General features: G+C 39.7%; 1 long non-coding RNA gene across 1 annotated transcript in view; it reads right to left on the bottom strand.

The window, feature by feature from the left end:
* LOC138272955 (uncharacterized) overlaps window positions 1–19471 on the bottom strand; it is a 124215-nt gene extending 104744 nt beyond the window's left edge. The window contains exon 1 of the long non-coding RNA XR_011200269.1: window positions 19370–19471. This is a non-coding gene — a long non-coding RNA (uncharacterized lncRNA). The remainder of the gene's footprint in view (window positions 1–19369) is intronic.
* Window positions 19472–20292: the final 821 nt, after the last annotated feature.

Below are 20292 nucleotides of genomic sequence, written 5' to 3'. Positions count from 1 at the left end.
CACATTATTATATAAATTGGAGAAAATGTGCAAACAAGAAATATCGAAATGGTGGGAAGCTACCTCTTTACGGAATTATATTGATCAGGACATGGTCCCAAGAGGATTGAGAATTTTTATCACACCAGCATATGAAACATCTAACCCTGAAATGCTGAAAGAATGGGCAGAGAATTCGGCAGCAAGTTCTAAACATATGCTTGAGATTTTGGTGAAATATGCTTGGCATGATAGGGAAGTTCTATTAACAGATATTAAAAAAATGAAGGAAGATTTTGCTTTGAGAATTGAAAAAGAAGTGATTGCTGGTTTCTATGAAACAATGAAGATAAAATTGAAAAAATATGAAGATGATATAAAAGTAAAAAAACAACAGAAACTCCAAAGAGACATAGGTGATTATGAAAGTGGGAGAATCTTGACCTTTAGCAGGAAATATGACCATCTGTATAAACCTGGGTCAAGTCATCCCACACCTATGGGCCAACCGTCTACTTCTGAAAGTGAACTGGAGAGTACGAGAGAGACTGATTCATTAAGTTCAACTGATAGTGAAATTTCCAATACTGAAATTACCAATAAACCGGCTACTTTTTTAGACGAATATCGCCTGCTACGACATGGCAGGCAAGTTTCATACAAACAGAAAGGAGAGAATAAGAATCACAGAGGCAGACCAAGGGGCCGAAGAGGAAGACAAGCCGGAATCAAAAGAGGAGAGAGAGACTTAGAAACCACACTAAGAAAAGATCGAAATTCGGAGCAACTGGGAAAAATAACAAGAGGCTCCGAGCCATTGATATAATGGATAGTGAAACGGTGAATAAGACTATTGTGAACTTATCAGATCATCATCTAACAGAGGATGACAAGAAAACTTTGTGTCTAGGTCTCTCTTTCTGTCCTACAGCACGTTTTAGCTATGCTGAAACTCGTATAGATCTGTTTAAATTCATAAGGAAATTAAAACTAAAGAAATGGTTTAAACTGAAAGGAAATGTCGATAATTGCTCTGACACTTGCAGAAGTATAGGTAGTGATGAACATGTCTTATCTATTGGTGATGTTGATACGTTGTTAACTCTTCATGAATTAGAACAAGATCAACTGGTACAGACTAATGAAAAAGATTTATATCAAATCTTAGATGATTTGGATATTATATATGATGCAGCAGCTCCGTCTGGTTTCAAACCCAAGTCTACATTTTTTCCAAACATGAATCATGACAATATTGATACTTTCTATGATATGGCAGTGCAAAGTCTGACACACTTTTGACATCGTTCATGGTTCAAACCTAGATGCAGTAATAACATGACATACAGTCAAAGTGAAACCATTAGATTGTTAGCAGAGGACAGTGATACTATCATCTGCCCTGCGGACAAGGGAGGGAATATAGTGCTTTGGAAAAAACAAAGATATATCGATGAGGTCATGCGGCAATTGAGTAATTCCCAATTCTATATGGTTGTAACCAAAGATACATAAATGAATAGTGTTACAGGAATTTGGGACCTTTTGATAGAATGGAAGTTCAAAGGCCTATTGGTATGGGAAGAATATTGCTTTTTGAAAAGGGATTATCCTAAGTTACCTATTTTATACATTCTTCCCAAGATCCACAAAGACAGAGATAATCCTCCCGGGAGACCAATTGTCTCCTCATGTGGAAATGTGCTAGAGAATGTATCTAAATATGTGGACTTTTTCTTGAGGGAATTTGTTATGAACTTACCCTCTTATGTTCGTGACACTAAAGATTTCCTAGGTAAGCTAGAAGGTATTATTTGGGAAGATGATTTTTTACTGGTCACCTTAGATGTGAACTCATTATACACGATTATCGACCATGAGAAAGGCATTCAAGCATGCAGACATTTTTTGCAGACTAGATCCCTAAGATATTTGGCACATACTGATATGCTAATCGAGATGATAAGATACTGTCTGATGAACAATATTTTTTTATTCAATGGCAAGCTTTATAAACAGATTCTCGGAACTGCAATGGGAACTTGTTTTGCTCCCAGTTTTGCCTGTTTATTTATGGTCTTATGGGAAGAAGAGGATTTTTAAAGATGAAGAAAAATATCCAGAAACTAATCAGGCCATATTATGGCTCAGATATATTGATGACCTCTTTATAATTTGGAAAGGTTCTGAAAATGAAGCCAAGTGCTTCGTTGAGAAACTTAATGAGAATGAGTGCAATATTAGGTTGACATACAATATTAGTTGCTCTTCGATTGACTTTTTGGATACTAGGATTAAGATTAAGGATAGGGTGATCCACACTGAACTTTTTCGTAAAATCACAGCAGGTAATAGTTTACTGCATGCAACCAGTGGACATCCGGACAAACTTAAGTGGAGTATCCCTTATGGAGAATTGTTAAGGGCTAAAAGGATTAGCAACACAGATGAGATTTTTGAAAGAGAACAGACAGACATGACTATGAGGTTTAAACAAAGGGGCTACCCGGATTGGGTAATCAAAAAGGCTATAGATAAAATCAAGAAAGTGGAAAGAATACAGACACTTTTTGACAATACTGAGAAGAAAGAAAGAGAGAAGAATGAAGATATTAGATTGGTTTTAACTTTCAATGAGGATACTACACAGATCAAAAAGATAATTTCGAGGCATTGGAATATTTTGAAATGTGATCCCATTATTGGTAAGGAGATTCAGAGGCGGCCTCTTATCACTTATAGAAGAGGTCGGAATCTATATGATAGATTGAGATCAAATGACATTACACCTATTTCTCAAACTAAAGAGCATAGTCTGCAGGGATTTTTTCCATGCGGTCACTGTAAAGCGTGCCGGAGTAGTGTGTCTAGAAAGGAATATCCTACAAGCAAATCAGGAATAAATAGACATATTAAGCAGTTCCTGACATGCAGTACTCCGTTCACTATATATGTATTGGAATGTCCCTGCCATCTTAGGTATGTGGGAAGTACGAAACATGCAGTGAAAAAATGCATTTTAGAACATATGCGTGCTATTACAACTAGAGATTCACATTATCCTGTAGCGAGACATTTTCAGGAAAACCATAATTCTGACTCCACCCTGTTATCCTATTATGGTGTTGAACATGTACCATTACATCATAGGGGTGGCAACAGAGAATTGATTTTACGAAAGAAAGAATCCCGGTATATTGTGGACCTAGAAACTAAAATACCGAAAGGATTAAATATCAGTGAATAATTAAATACTCATCTACTTGAGAATTGATAATTGGAGAAAAATAAAGGGAGATAACAGCAATGGTATGATATAATTAATCATGTTTCTGTAGGTTTGACTATTAGGCTTGATATCATGAGCAGCAAGGTTATCATTACTATCTACTATCTTTTATGTAGTATGTTGTGAACATTATGTGTTTATCTTACTTAAGTTCTCTTATAATGGCGGGGTCCGGATGGATTCCTGTTATGTTAATTAATTATTGCTTCTTTCACATGGTGTTGGACATTGGCCTTTTAGAAATAGTGATAAGTACGTCCTATACAAATTAGGTAAAATATTATATAGGGGATATGAGTTCTAATTAAATCTTCAAAAAATAAGAGTAACTCCTATGTCATCTATTAACTGGGATCTTTTGGCTGTAAGGAAAGGTTTGAATTTTTATAGTATATAGTATACAGTATACATATGATATCTTGGAAAAATAGGGAAGTGATTTTGGAATTATGATATTGACTTCATACATGTTCATGAAATGTAGTCTATTTAAGCGAATCATTCTTAGGATATATATGAGTTGAAGTCATGTTCTGATTTTATGTATATTTATGCTTATATTTATATATATGTACTTATTTATATATTTATATGATTACGTATTTAATTATCTGTGTATGTATATGGGTATTCTTTATCAATATACGAAGATCCCTTGACTTTTTAATGATAATGATAATTATAATTATAGGTATGTATGATGAGATTTTTGTAGAACTGTAATTGATATATATTCTTTATTTATTCAGCCTTTGGTTTATCCAGATTAGATTGACTTGTGTATTTATATTTGGGTATGAAAAATGGTATCTCTGAGAGAAGTAACTTGAGTCCTATTTCTATGGCCATGCCTGTAGGGTATATAGGGTTGTATGTAATGTTTTTGTAACATACACGTGACCAAGGCTGCTAGTCAGCCGAAACGCGTAGTGTTAAATAAACTATCTCTGACTTGACTTCCTGAGTGTGCGGCTGTTACAAAATAACTTTGATGTGGAAATATATATATATATATATACACACACACACATATATGTATATATATATATATATATATAAAGTATAATACACATATATATGTATTTTATGTATGTATATATATATATTTTTTTCCCCACTTAAAAACCTAAAGGTTACCGGGACGTTATAGTAAGGTTCTGAATTTGTTTACACAACACCATAGAAATTCAGCAGCTATTGCTATGTTTATTTCAAGTAACTATAAATCGCGCCCTAGGGTACCTACAACTCTCGCCCTCGCCATGCACTTCTAACTACCCAAAATATTACATCACTCATGACATCTTCTATGACATCATTGTAATATCAATGTAACAATTGCAGTAAAATTACTGATAATTAAACTGTGCATGGCGGGGGCATGAGTTATAGTTACTTAGGGCAAGAGTTATAGTTACTTGAAATAACCACAGCTATAACTGCTGAATTTCTATGGTTGTGTGCAAGTAAATTTAGAACCTAACTATTTTTTTTATAATTTATGGGAAAATTTGTGAATAATGGTGAATTTTGCAGTGAATCACAAGAATGTGTTTTTGCCCCCGTAGGGTCCCAGGGGTACCCCAGGACTAAGTCAGTAGTAATATCAATGATGCCATGGATGTAATCAGTGATGTAATATATGGGGTAATTATTAGCTGTATATGACGAGGGCATCAGTTATATTTACCTTACAAGCTATATTTAGATATACCAACAATGTTCTCCGGAATACGGAAGCTCTGCCGTGGCGCTCCGAGCGAGGATCTGGCAATCCAAAAAATGCAATAGTTTTCCTTTCGTGTATAAGAAAGACCCAGACGCCTTCAGTAAATTGCACATATTTTACTGAAAAAATAGCTTCCCCTACAAAGCATTTCAGCCGTAGCCTTGTTCATATATGTGTGAGTGTGTGCATATATATTATATATTATATATTATATTGTATATATATATATATGATAAGGGAGGTAACATTGTGATCTTGAATCGGATCAAATATATTAAGGAGGCAATGAGTCAACTCAATGATAAAACAAGCTATATCAAACTAAGCACTAATCCCATGGATGAGAATATGATGGAGTATCATGGCAAATTAAAAAGCTGGCAAGATGTGGATCTTCTTTAGAAAGAAGAAGTAAAGTAAAGTACTTAAGGATAGTCGATCCCATAATTCCAACTATATATTTCACACATAAGAACAAAATAAACCCCCCAGGAAGACCAATAGTAAGCTCCAAAGGATTGTTATTAGAAAACCCTCAAGATTTGTGGATATATTTTTGTTTCCTTGTGTTCCAAGCCTTCCGTCTTATTTGAGAGACTCTATGGATTTTCTTAATCAAATCTATAACATCCCATGTAAGAAGGAATATATTGTTGCCACAATTGATGTAGTTTCTCTTTATACTTCCATAAGACATAAGGATGGTCTTGAGGCTTGTAAATATTTTCTAAGGGCAAGATCTATCAGTTTATTACAACATATAGAGATGATTTTGGAGATGTTGCAATATTGTTTAACTCATAACATTTTCCTCTTTGATGGTCAATATTACTTACAAAAGAGAGGAACAGTGAAGGGTACTTCCTTTGCGCCAACATATGCTAAACCTGTTATGGGTTGGTGGGAAGCAGTAACAATTTGGTGTGAAGATAACCAAGAAAGATTAGAAGATGTGGTATTATGGGTCCGGTACACTGATGATCTGTTCTTGATTTGAGAGGGAGAACAAGAAGCATTATAGAAATTCATAATTTCTTTTAATGATGACCCACAACAGTTAAAATTTACATATGAAATCAGCACAACAAATATAACTTATTTGGATGTATATAAAGGAGAATATGATATGCACACAGACTTATACAAAAGCTACAAGTGTAAATAGTTTATTGCATGCCAACAGTGGTCATCCTCGAGCTCTGAAATAGAGTATACCATATTGTGAATTTTTGAGGATAATGCGGAATTGTTCAGATGACTCCGCCTTTGAAAGACAATTGAAAGGATATCCAGATATGGTCTTAAAGGATGCAATGATTAGGGTGAGAAAACGCAAACAAATTGAACTCTTGATAGCAGAAAACAAGAACACTTAAGTGATTTCTGAAGAATGTGAGATCAGTATATTGTGAGATTTGATACTGACAGTCCTGAGGTTAAAAAACTGTTGAACAAAAATTGGAGTGTATTGCAATTGGATGAGACACTGAAAGGGATATTACCAGCTTACCCACAAGTCACATATAAAAAAGCATTTTCCTTAGGAGAACATTTGTCTAGTAGTTTCATGGACCCACAGAAGAAACATTTTTCGAACTGGTTAGACCAGAACAAATTTGAATTTTGGAAATGTAGGAAATGCAAAGCATGTTCCATTGGAAAAAATGCTTCTACCTTTCAGACGTACAATGGGAAGATCATGAAAATTAGGGAAAGAATGACTTGTGAGACAACATTTGTAATTTATCTTTTGGAATGCAAATGTGGCAAAAAATATGGGGGAAGTTCAGTGAACAAATTAAAGCTTCGGATACTCCAACATTTAAGAGCAGTCAACAATAAAGATATGACCTACTCGATGGCAAAACACGTTTGGGAACAACACAATGATGAATACACAGGACTACAATATTATGGGATACAATGTATCAATCTCAACCCTAGAGGTAGAAATCAAGAACAACATTTGCATAGAAGTGAATCAAGATGGATTATCCGAATTGGAACTGAGAGCCCATGGGGTTTGAATGCAGATGCAGAGTTACATGTTCATCTGTAACATTAGATCCCATTAAGGTTTTTCAGTATTGAAAGGTATTTGCATGCCTCTATGAGTAAAATCTGATAGAGAGAAGATAGCAAAAATAAGATGAATAGGTATCCTCTGTAAGAATAAACTTTTTGATAATTATCTGTAACATATAGAATTAATGGAAAGGTATATGCAATTCATAGGGCATTTGATTGGAATTAAACTTTTTAAGGGTAAAGCACAGGTACTTTATAGGATATTTTCCCTTTGACATATTTTCTGAGCTATCAAAATCCTTTCATTCATCATTTTATTTGACCAAAAACAATCTGTGAAATGTATTTTAACATCAAAAGAGAAGAAACTGGTCAGTATATTTTACAAATGAATGGGCTCTAACGCATTGCAGTTAGTGCGAGTTATTGAAGTGTTATATTTCATTAAAATAATTTTAAACATTCTTTAGATAACAATACATCTGCACCTTTGATAGATACTTTACCAAAATAGTATTATTGTAAAAATAACCAACACTGCACACATTCCATATATAGTGATATTATGTTTTTGAAATCTTGGATTTTATATGTGTACAGTTGATTATATATATATCTTTCTATAAAGATGTAATGTAACTATATTACAACATGGTGCAGTGATATGAATGTCAATTAATTCACTCCAAATATTCCCTAGATGACATAGAAGTTAAAATTCAGTAGGAGCAAAATGATGACTGATAGGATACGCCAGTCCTTGATATTTTGGAACAGATATGGGACTTATATATAGATTAGGCAATGAATCATTAGTATATGGTTACAATAATGCAATCATTATAGGGTAATAATAGATAGGATCACTAAAGTGTACTTTGCCAGGTAGAATAATATCTATAAAATACTCCTTATACTATATGATAATGTAGTATAATGTAATAAGCCTAAATTCTTGTTAGTATTCCCACCAAGGTACTATAAATAATGAAATAAAGCAACAAAAAGAACATTGCAAAATCAGGAATGGATCAACAACACTCCAATGGTTGTGGAGCATGGGTGTGAAGTAGGAGGGCTTATTTCTTCTGTATATAAAAGGGCACTCTATCACAATGAACTCTACGGTCTGTTGAAGGCTACGGCTGAAATGCGTTACCATGTTTATGAGCACCGAGCACTTTAGAACTTAATAAATAGAATAATAAGGATTTTGAATCTCATCCTGGTGGTGCTGCCTTATTTCTCCAACTTGGATTGGAATTTTAAACCAGCCTCAGGCAAGAGAGGCTCCTGGAGGGGAGATACTAATGGTAATACTTATATATATATATATATATATATATATATATATATATATATATATATATATATATATATATATATATATATACACACACATATATACATATATGGTCACCACTAGTAGTTATAGTTAGGCCTGCTTTTCTGCTTTTCCGGTTTACTAATACTTTTGGCCATTCTTTACGAAACTTTCAATAAACAAAGATCATCCATCTCAGCTCCTTTCTCAAAAGTTTCTACATCATCAATCAAGTCGGGCAAGAAAAAAGGGGGTTCCCAAAACTCAAAATCCCCATGCATTGTCCATCGACTACTTTAGGCAAGGCTACTGCAAAAACTGCAAAACAAAATTACACCAAATTTGGCAAGGTGCTTGATCTTGTCCACAGATTGTGCTTTCAGGTTATGTAGTATAAATTTGTTCAGTAGTTTTTGAGAAATTAAGGGTCAAATATAATGGAATACTTTGGCAGTCTCGCGGGAGCACCAACTTCAAAATTAGAGAGCACTGATTGGCCCATGAACCTTTATTTACCTTGGGTCATCTCGCTCCTGCGGGAGTGAGACTTCCACAAGAGTGAGTGCTCTGATTGGCTGCCAGCGACATGAGAATAATGCTCCTGGCAGCCATTACATGGCTTGGGGACTTAGTTCCCTGTTCTGAATTTGCTAAAAAGAAAAGCTATATGCGGGCAGTAAAGGGAGTCCCTGACCCCCACGCTCCCATGGGAGGACCGGAAGGTACCCCATGGGCCAAAAAAGAAAAAAAGGCAAAAAAGCCGTAACTGTTATAAGTCCTGGAGAGCCTAGGGGCCAAAACCAAGGGCTGACATTCTTTGTCAGGGGGAGCAGGCCACACAGCCCCCCTACCAGAGCCTCAAAAGGCCCCAGGGAGCACATCCCTGGGGCCTATACTGTATTTTGGGGATGGGGGCCATGTGGTGCCCCTCCCGTTCCTCTAAGTGTCCCAGGGAGCCCAGCACGGGGCCAAAATTGCACAATACGGGGAGAGACACTGCACACACACCCTGAGTCATTAATGGCTGCAGGGACCCAAAACCCCATAGGTCCGGCTCAAAGACTATGTCCCTGGTGCCCACCCACAGGACATAGCAGTTTCCCTGCCTGAACCAAATCCGGCCGGGAAACCTGTGTTTCCTCTAGTTTGGCGGGAGCTTTTTATATCTCATGGCAACATGAGGCATACACAGTGTCTGCTCCCAAATGATTGATTTGTTTCAATCAATATGCTTCCCTGCCTGCTTCCCACCCACATTTTCTTGTGCATGAGGATGGGCTTCCTGGAACCAAAATCAGCCTAGAATTGATGGCCTCAGGCTCTCCTTCTCATAAAAATTGTGGGTGGTCCAAAGGGAGGGGTCCCCAGGGTATGTGATCCTCGGGCTGAAATCGTCCTTTGCCTCCTCCCTTTTAATAAAAACAAATGACCCTGAAGGATGGGGTACCCAAGGCCAAGAACTAGGGCCAATTCCCCACTGTGCACGGCCAAAGGCTGTGTGCAGTGTGGGGTTGACTGTATAGGGGGCTGTTGGTTGCAGGGCTTTTCTACATCACTGATGACATTACTGAAGATGTCATCAAACTTTGTTTTCGGCATATTGCTGTAGAAATGACTATGGAATTACACATAGCACATTAAAAATCAACCACAGGTATATAGGAAACCCTCTTTGAGTACAGTGCTCAATCTGTATAAAACTATTCAGAGTAAGCCAAAATAGTGAATGCTAATTACAAATCAAGTGCCCTACTACAGATACCATTTATCTGTATGAACCCCGACACACACAGACACTACATTAAGAAATGCAACTGATATCAGTAGAGAACTCACTAATGCATATATGCCCACATTTACAAGGAGCTTGTGCTGTCACTGTGTCATTTTATTGGTGCAGTGATGGTTTAATCGATGTTCCATTTTTACAAAGTGATGCATTGTGCAAAATGTGTCACTTTTCACTCCCATGCATCATTTTTAACTTGTGCTGCAACGGGCTGAGTCAGGTTTAGTTTATCATACACAAAGTAGGCATTCCCACTTAAAAACCACAAAGAAATGACACTTCCATATTTACAACATTTTTAGAAAGTGACACATCCCAAGAAAATGACGTGCAAACTTTAAAATGCATCAAAATTCCTGCGCAGCCCTGGCATAAAAATGGTACGGTGGTACTGGTACATAAGCAGAACATGCACAAAACACTCTGGCAAGTACAACTGAACCACAGAGCTACTACTACTCCAGCTTGAGGCACAGAGATGAAGACAGCACCACCGCCACCACCTCTACCACAGAGGCAGTGCAAGAGAAGTGAGAGGATAAACCAACAGAGGACTATCCTCATTGACCTTAGGGAGGAAGACATCCTCCTGAAGTCATGTTTTTATTATTGGGTTACAATTTTAAATGTATTCATATTATATTGTACTTTGTCCTTTTATTTTTATTTTTTTTATTTCAGATTCCGTATGTGGCACATTTGTTACATGGGCGTATGATATTATTAGCTCGAGGATATTATATTAGCCTTTTTTATATTTATCAAAGTGTGTTGTAAAGGTACTTTTATGGTATTTTCTTTACCGAAAAAAGCTAACTTGACTGACTTGACTGAGGTCATCAACTACAATAAACTCAGGAGGAAGTCCATTGTCTAGCTTCTACACCAGATTGCTCCAAGGTTGGAGACAACTTCACAGAGGTCTACCAGCATCTCTCTGCTGTCTAAACCGATGGCTGTATTGCACATGTTGGCGTCTGGCTCATTCCAAACCACCACAGCCAGAGTGGCAAGAATCTCCCAGGCATCAATTTCCTGCTTTCTTCCACTCCATCCCTGATGCTATCATAAGCCTCCCCTCTCCGTACCTTATGTTCCTCAACACACACCAGTAACAACTGGAAAACAAGCTGGGCTTCTATGCCATTACTGGTTTTCTACAAGTGTTGGGAGCAGTGGGCTGCACCCTCCTGCTGCTACAACCCATCTGGGGATGTTCATAAATGTGCTGGAAAAATACCATGGAAGTGCTCATGATTTATACATCTTCTGACATTCCACCATCATGGAGCACTTCCAGAACAGGAGATATGGGAACGGCTACCGGTTGACACGTTTATCTCAAGCACATTAATCACCTCATTACAGTAGAGCATGTTGCTCAATTTTGACATCTTTGGGTTGGATGATTGATACAGTAAATATGTAGCAGGTGTGTGCCTCATATTTGCAAAATGACACATGGCACATGTGCAATATAACCCTGTAACTCTCACATGTACAGACCTGGAAAACCACTGTGGCCCTCATGCACAAGAAGTCAGTACTGCAGGGGAGTCCTTTGCCATCATGCACTTCTCAGACACGGTATTCCAATATTACATATGAGGCTATGCAAAGTCACACTGTGCGCCTTGGCATGGCCTCATACATATGAACAAAGGAATGGTAGAGCAAAGTGTTGCATTACCTTACTCTGCATCTAGGATGAGTCACATGGGCCTCATGTCTAGTCTATCCATGATAACACCTAATGCATCAGATACAAGGACATGGTGATCCACACAATATCCCCATGTATATGGCTCCCCAGAGGAGGTGTAACAAGGACAACATAATTTCATTTGTATTGCTAGTCTTAATATGAGTGCTGCACTCTGCAGAACACATACAAAGTGTCATGAGTCTACTTTGTTTGTCCAAATGCAGGAATGTTTACCTACGGCAAAATTAGAAATGTGTCCAAAATGAAGACACATCTTCACCATGATGCAAGGGCACATGTTTTCCCACCATTCACCAATCTGTGATAACATGCATGCAAAATAAAAACAAATGTGCTGTATGTCATTAATATGACACTTTTATAACCTTTTCAGGTAATGCAGGGCAGTGCAGCTAAGTGACTCCCTGTGCTGCCCTGTGGCAACCTAATCATACTTTGTTCAAGGAAGGGCCTCCATTGTTGATGTCTATGTGCCCACAAGTAGCTCCTGTGGTCATGAGCCATGTCATGTATTCAATACCTGGGAAATGTAATGAGGAAAAAATAATATATAATATAGTGGTGGCTCCTCCACTATGGTAGAGGCATGTTGCAGCCTCCCCCACCCACCAGCAGCTGCAAACTTGAAAAATAAAACAATAATAAACAATGTTTGAGGACGGCCAAAGACACATGCACACTGAGCTCTATCCAACCCAAGCTGTGGTGCCAGGTTGGCGACAGCAGGCACAGGATCTGAGTTTGCCTAGGAGTGCAAAGCCAGGGTGCTCAGGCCAATCCTAATGCTGCTCCCATGCTGCCAGCAGCATGAGAGCAGCATTAGGATTGGCCACAGGGCAGGCCTTTGCCTGCCGTGGGTATAGCCAGAAGAGCAGCACGGGAGCAGCGATGCAGAGGGTCAGGTACGTTTTTTTTTTCATTTCTAATTTTGTTGTCTTTGTTTTGTGCCCCTGCCCCATCAATTTGCCCCAACATGAGCCATCTCTGTTATCAAACCCAGCCCATGTGCACCCTGGCAAATTAATCCTTTCATTATATTAACTCACCTACCATCCTGTATCTTCTCCACTTTTTGATACAAAAACCAAATCCAACAGTCAGCTAAGGCTTCCCAATGTGCAGCAAGGTAGTCCCTCTGGCCGAAAGCTTAGCTCATACACCAGTCAGCCATGTATTCACTATGTTTTCATTTTGTTTGTCTTGGTGCAATACTGTCCATTGTCTGCAAGGCAGATGGCAAACACATGACAATGCATCTCGCAATGAGGATTTTAGCTCTGTATTACCATGGCAGGGTCCTTTAATGGATGGGGATAACAGACATTAAGGGGGTGATTCTAACTTCGGCAGGCGGCGGAGGCCACCCGCCAAAGTTCCCCCACCAAAATACCGCTCCGCGGTCGAAAGACCGCTGAGGGTATTTTGGGATTTGCCCTGGGCTGGCGGGCGGCCGCCAAAAGGCCGCCCGCCAGCCCATGGCAAATCAACCTTCCCACGAGGACGCCGGCTCAGAATTGAGCCGGCGTAGTGGGAAGGTGCGACGGGTGCAGTGGCACCCGTCGCGTATTTCAGTGTCTGCATAGCAGACACTGAAATACTTTGTGGGGCCCTCTTACGGGGGCCCCGCGGCACCCCTACCGCCATCCTGTTCCTGGCGGGAGACCCGCCAGGAACAGGATGGCGGTAGGGGGTGTCAGAATCCCCATGGCGGCGGAGCGCGCTCCGCCGCCATGGAGGATTCTGCAGGGCAGCGGGAAACCGGCGGGAGACCGCCGGTTTCCCGCATCTGACCGCGGCCGAACCGCAGCGGTCAGAATGCCCTGCGGGGCACCGCCGGTCTGTCGGCGGTGCTCCCGCCGACCCTGGCACCGCCGGGGTCAGAATGACTCCCTAAATGAACTACATTGTATTTGATACTACATGATTATGATTTCTCTTCTGCTGACTACGGACCATCACTTTTAGATTTTAGTTTCTTCATCTAAAAGGTGAATGTTTTGTGACCAATATGTGAATTATTTTTATTTGTGTGTCTCTTAAATGTATATGTTTTTATCCAAATAAAGATTTGTTTGATTTGCTTTGATTTTCATCATGTAGAAAACTTTTACCAATACTGTCCTCAATAAGTGAGGCAGGGTACTGTTGAGAGTTTCACAGCTGCACTGCACAGTGCCAAAATCTAAACAATCTCTAAAGTGTGGTACTGTCAACAAAGTAGACACAGTGCACTGCCATGTGCAGACTATCATGCAGCATAATGGCATGCAATCAGAAACCCTCCATGGCAGTAGCCAATGTAAAACAGTGAAAACTACTGTCACATACAAATATGTATGAATGAATGGAATAACATCATCAGCATTTGTCAAAATGTGATCCTTACGACATGTGTGAGGTCGTGCTATGCCAACATGACTTAAAACACACAAAATATATTGAAGTGTGATAGAAGTGTCTTCTTTATTGCTAACATACCATTCATAAGATTGTAGACTTGCCATCAGCATGGCATCAGCACTCAAAAGTTAGAGAAACAGTAAGTGTAACACCAAGTCAAATACACTTGTATGTGTAGCACAGTGCCAGTCAATTCACATATTAAGTGCAGGTATGTCAATCAATGTCATTACACCTTCATTACTGTGTGAAAAGTTAATGAGTCCAAAGGACAAATGTGTGCATTTTCATGCAGGATGCCCCTTTTGTAAGCTATGTGGTTAGTACATTTTCAGAAATGGTATGAGCTTATTTACATGCCCCCTGCACCTCATGGACATCATATTTTGTGATGCAGCAGCTGTGCATTGTGCCTGCCCATATCTACGAGGCCAGGCAAAGGCACTTTGCATGGCTTTTCACAACCTCATACATGTGGTATAAGGCAACACAGTGCAAGTCACTGTGTTGCCTAACACTGCGTCAGGGAGGTATGCCTTGAGCTTTGAGGTGGGTGCTACCAGCCAACATCCATGGCTATTGACGCATTCTCAGATTTACAAGAAACTGTAAGCCAGGGAATTGGTCACAATCTTATGCACACCCAGGTGAGGCGTAACAAGTAAAGATACATGAATTTCTTCTTGTTTCTGCTATGCGGGCTGCATTCTGAAGCACACATAGAAAGTGTATTAACAACCTCATTTCTGAGGTTTTAGCTCAGCGCAGCCTTGTAAGGATTCCCTCTCCTTTTCCCTTGGGTGGTGCACAACGGACTGGCATGCACCAAGGCAGGCACCCTTGCACCTTGGTACAAGGGTGTCGGCATTGGGGCTATGCAGCACATTCTGCCCCACTGCAGAGGGAGGAGTACTGAAATGGAAAACATCATGTAGATACTGCCCCTTTCTGTCCTTTCCCTGTGGTGCAGGCCAGCACAGCAAAGTTACTAGCCGTGCTGCCTGTGCTACAAGGCTTGTCGTTACGCCTCTTATTGGCTTTACAGTGATGCAATTAGTCACACATATGTGCACTCCCAAAATGCACATTCAGCACATTCATACACACCAGGCATGTCTTTTCCAATAGTCTGATGCAATTCACCAATCTATGTACTTCTTTACATGCATTTCAACACACAATACACTGTAAAACACACATTTTCACCCTACATCAAAATAATACATTGCGTAATGCATGTATTTTTGCAGCCAGTGCGTCAAGTCGATGTTATACAACCCAGTAGATGCATCTGAATTACCGTATAGTGCCTTGTCAGGCCTTGTGCAAAAATCACGCATTGGCTATGTATCCATTTGATGCATAAAAAAAACAACACGTTAGCTGAAAATGTGACACATTCACCCAGGAAATTATGCAATAGCTCTGGCATGCTACAATAAAGTGAGGAATTAGTTTCACTTTGTCTTACAGTCTTTCTGTCTGTAATTGGTTGATGGTGTGTTTGGACTGTGCTGAAGAGTGTCTTGCTGTTGTTCCATTAGTGTTGTAGTGTATGCTATGCCTGTACCATCACTAAAGTTTTATATTTTGTCTTGTTATTGTGTATGATAGTGTTTTGTGTTGATTATTGTTGAGTGTCTGCCGTTTGGAATTTCATTGTATTTCAGGGTAGTTGTGGATTTGTTGGGGGTAACTGAGCAGTGTTGGAGTTAATTTTATTTTGGGAGGGGCAATGTCAGGTAAAGGAAGGACAAAGAACATGACTGCCCAGGAATTTGGAGGTTTCCTGTGGCGTCCGACACATTATTTGCCAAGCATGACAGCCAGTGGGGGATAGGTGATACAAGGCTACCCCACAATGGAGGTGGGAGAAAGTTTGCAGACACATGCTTCGTATGTTTAAGATAGATTGGGCGGTTTACCAAATAAAATGTTGCTAGGGGGATGTGGTGAGCTGTGAGCGTAACCTCTTGAGTTACATCCCCATCCAAGTCGGTGGAGAAGTTGGTAAGTACACATATTTGGTGATTACTTATCTGTGATTAATTTGCCTACAAATGAGTTGGGTTCATATTTTAAGTGTCCCACGTAGGTGTATGCACAAAAGAGTCATGCCCCGCCTACACTATGAGGCACAATAGTTTTTTTCTGGCACAAGGCAGTGCTGAAAAAAGTCTTGCTGTGCTGCCCTGCATCAAAATTGTACCGCCTGAACTTCATTTTAGTGAGGGTCCGGCGGCACACACTGCAGGGCCATATTTGCAAGGCCACGTAAAGCCACCCTGCCCCCCACACAAATATGGACTGGGTCAACACAGACAAGTCGTTGAGTTGACTCATCCTGTGACATGGAGGCATCCCATGAGTGTTATGATGTGTGTTCCCACATAACACCCATGGCATTTGACACATTCCCAGATTTATAAGGTTTTGTAAACCTGAGAATATATCTTAAGACTAGGCCTCCCAGGGGAGGCGTAAGAGAGACACAACGAGGATAAATACCTTTATTTCTTCTCATTTTTTCCTTTTTCTATGTGTGCTGCAGAATGAAGCACACATAGAAAAAGCAAAACTCCTCTTGTGATTGTTTTTGTGCAGGAAGGTGTCCCTTCCTGCGTAAAAGCAATCATCCCCGCAACGCAGGCACACTTGCACCATGGCGCAAGGATGCCGGTGTTGGTGCATGGCAGCCCACTGTGCACCAGCACAGGGCACAAGGACAGGAATGCGCTGTATCTTGTAAATACAGTGCATTCCTACTCTTTTCTTTTGACACAGAGCAGCGCGGCAAGAAGGTCTGCGGCGCTGCCTTGTGTCAAAAGTTACCAAATGAGGCCCTAAAAATGAAGGATAGCACCATATCTATCACATACAAAACATTCCTGTCCTTTTCCTGTGCTCTGGTGAACAATGGGCTGGCATGCACAAACCCAGCCATCCTTGACCTATGGTGCAGGTGTGTTTTCATGTCGACACAATTGTATTTGGACAGGTACCACTTTGGCAGGGAAGTTGTTCATGCCTCTGCTTCATGACACCGGAGATATGCGCCAGGGACTGTTGGAGTCCACAGAGCAGAGTATAAGTGCCTCATATAGCAGACAAGGTATCCTTATTTGGACTGAGGCACCTACGCACTGCCTCTAAGGTGTCCAACATGGTCTCCATCCCTACCTGCACCTAGCAGCTCCCTCTGGACTTCTCCCACCCGACTTTGAAATTCGACTTGGGGGTCTTCAGAATCAAAGGCTGGGGGGTGGTCTGGCAGGTGGTGTTTGTTGTGTGCTGGGTGGATCCTATGAAGACCCGCAACACTGTTAGCCCTTCCCACAACTGGAGATGGTGTGTCAAACGAGCCAAGGATTTAATAGAGGGTATCTTGATCCAGGGTAGCCAAGCTGTCATCCTCCGCCAGGTTATCATCCCACAGCTGCTCAGGAGGTGTAGCTACATCCTCAGCAGAGAGCAATGTTAGGGTGTCCTTTGTGAGATGTTTACATGGCTAAACTGTTTGACAATCTGACTTGTTAATGCCTGACTTTCTAGTCAACATTTTTGTCTAAGATAAGTTGTGTCTTGGAGTACCAGTTGCACTGTAATTTCCTTTTAAATGACAGTACTTCTACATTATTACTACAACCACTGTGTGACTAGACTGACTTTTAGGCTCATGTCACTACATTGTTACACAGGTCATTGGGCATACCATTCCTGGCCATATGTAACATCTGTCTAGTTGATTAGCAATGTGTGACATGATGCCCATATTGTATTTTTTTACATGTTGAGCCCACTACTATTCTGATTGTACCTAATCGCCAGGGTGGCAGAATTCCCTTTGCCACTATTTATTCCAGAGCTCCTGAGAATGTGATGTGGTTCTGTTCATGATGTTGTTATGATCCAAATTACAAAAACGACAAACACTACCGGGAACAAAAAAATCTTACATCACTCCAATCACCTCATTCCTCATATACTCACATGCAACATGACCTATCTCTTATTCCAAAAGCATTATTTATTACAAATGCCAAATATATATCAGCTTCATATACATACAATTTATAAAGTCCCCCATCATATCTCAGAAAAAGAAAAGATATAGAATAGGACCAAGTGTAATCGAGATACAGTGCTCGTGTTATTAGAAAGAATTAGAAATAATAGAGTTCCCATAAAACCATTCCAGAAAAAATTCTCTTAAAATATAAACTACATAAAAATGTTGGTTAATCCTTCAATCACATTGAATCACAGTATTATTTCATCAGGCAGAATTATATCCCCAATTTGGTCCTCTTCGATAATAAACCAAATCCAGGCTACAGCAACACCGTCGACGTTTTGACCCCCTCACTCTCTCGGGCCAAATATCGGCTCCACACGGGTATTCCTCAGGACTGTTAGACAGAGGAACCTATAATCATCTAAATCAATAAATCTACCTACATATCACCCACTTCATCTCATAGGTAATGTCGCACATCCTACATCTTCTCCATACTCACCCATACACATTCACACTAAATTAAATATCCGTCTTCATCAATAGCCCTTCTCAAATCCATTAATCTAAAACACAAAAGAACAAACCAACTCAGAAAATATCCCATCACAACTACAATTCCAACCATACCTAAAACAACCCTACAAAACCTTTCTTACCTTAACTTACACGACAAAAATTATTTTCATTATGATTCCAATTCAAAACCCTTCAAAGCCTTTCAATACGTCTTTAATATTTCAATTTCATGACCTTAAACAAGAACAAATACATCCCATTTATATATTGTTAAAAAATCCATCAACCTCATCATGGTTCAAAAATGTAACTATCTAATAATAATACCAATGAGTCCAATACATTTTTAGCATCAGTATTTCATCCAACCCTCAGTGCAATATTCCTTCTGCTTTATACCAAAATGCAATGGGGCTCGCTCCACTCATCAACATTAATTCCAAACAGCCCTAAATATAAATAGGACACCTCTAATTCCATATAACCATAGACCATCCGGTTGTGGTTAGACAGTTAAATAAACCTTTCTCCATCAAAATATGTTACTTGTTACATCGAGACACCGCCATACCTTTTACTCGGCAGCATTTCTTCCGCCTCACATCCTTCATCAACAAAACAACCGCAGGAAAATTCCATGTTTAAATCCCCTACATGCGCGCATATGTATGGTCTGCACGTTCAAATCAAAAAGGAATACGGAAGTATGCGCACCAACCACAAAACAAAGTCTTGTGCGGAATGCGGAAATGCCTCCGCGCCTAGTAACCACCAAAAAGTCAGTGCAGAAATCTCTGCATTTTAATCACGCATCCCACTTCATTTTACATACAGTACATCATCTTATCACTCTGCGCATATGCGCCTCACAGAATTAAAGACTTGCCCTTTCTATGGAAAACTTGACACTAATTGTACCGCATCCGGCCGGATAAAACTATATAACTCAAATATATTGTCTTATCAACAGGCGCCTCTGCGCCTAATAGCATCAAAAGATCAAGCAATCATCGAGGATGCAGAAATCTCTGCATTTTATATCCCACATCCCCCCATGTTTGATGACACTTTTAATCTCCAATTTCAACAAACCCTATGTCATTCTAAAAAGAAAACTACTCATATACATAGATATTCAATGGAGACTCTCGTACTGCCATTGTCAATCACCCCCTTAAACAGGTGATCTAAAGATAACACCAATATCATCCCTTCTCAATGTAAACGTATCTTACAAAAAGACTCAATATAAGAAATGTATTAAGAACATCATGATTGATAAAACTGCATATGTAATCAGTGCTTTAACCCCTTCGCTGCCAGGCCTTTTCCCCCTCCTGTGCCAGGCCTTTTTTTGCCTATTTGGGGCAGTTCACGCTTAGGCCCTCATAACTTTTTGTCCACATAAGCTAACCAAGCCAAATTTGCGTCCTTTTTTTCCAACATCCTAGGGATTCTAGAGGTACCCAGACTTTGTGGGTTCCCCTGAAGGAG

Source organism: Pleurodeles waltl, chromosome 2_2, assembly GCF_031143425.1.
Source record: "Pleurodeles waltl isolate 20211129_DDA chromosome 2_2, aPleWal1.hap1.20221129, whole genome shotgun sequence".
NCBI lineage: Eukaryota > Metazoa > Chordata > Amphibia > Caudata > Salamandridae > Pleurodeles > Pleurodeles waltl.
This window is presented reverse-complemented; position numbering and strand designations above follow the sequence as displayed.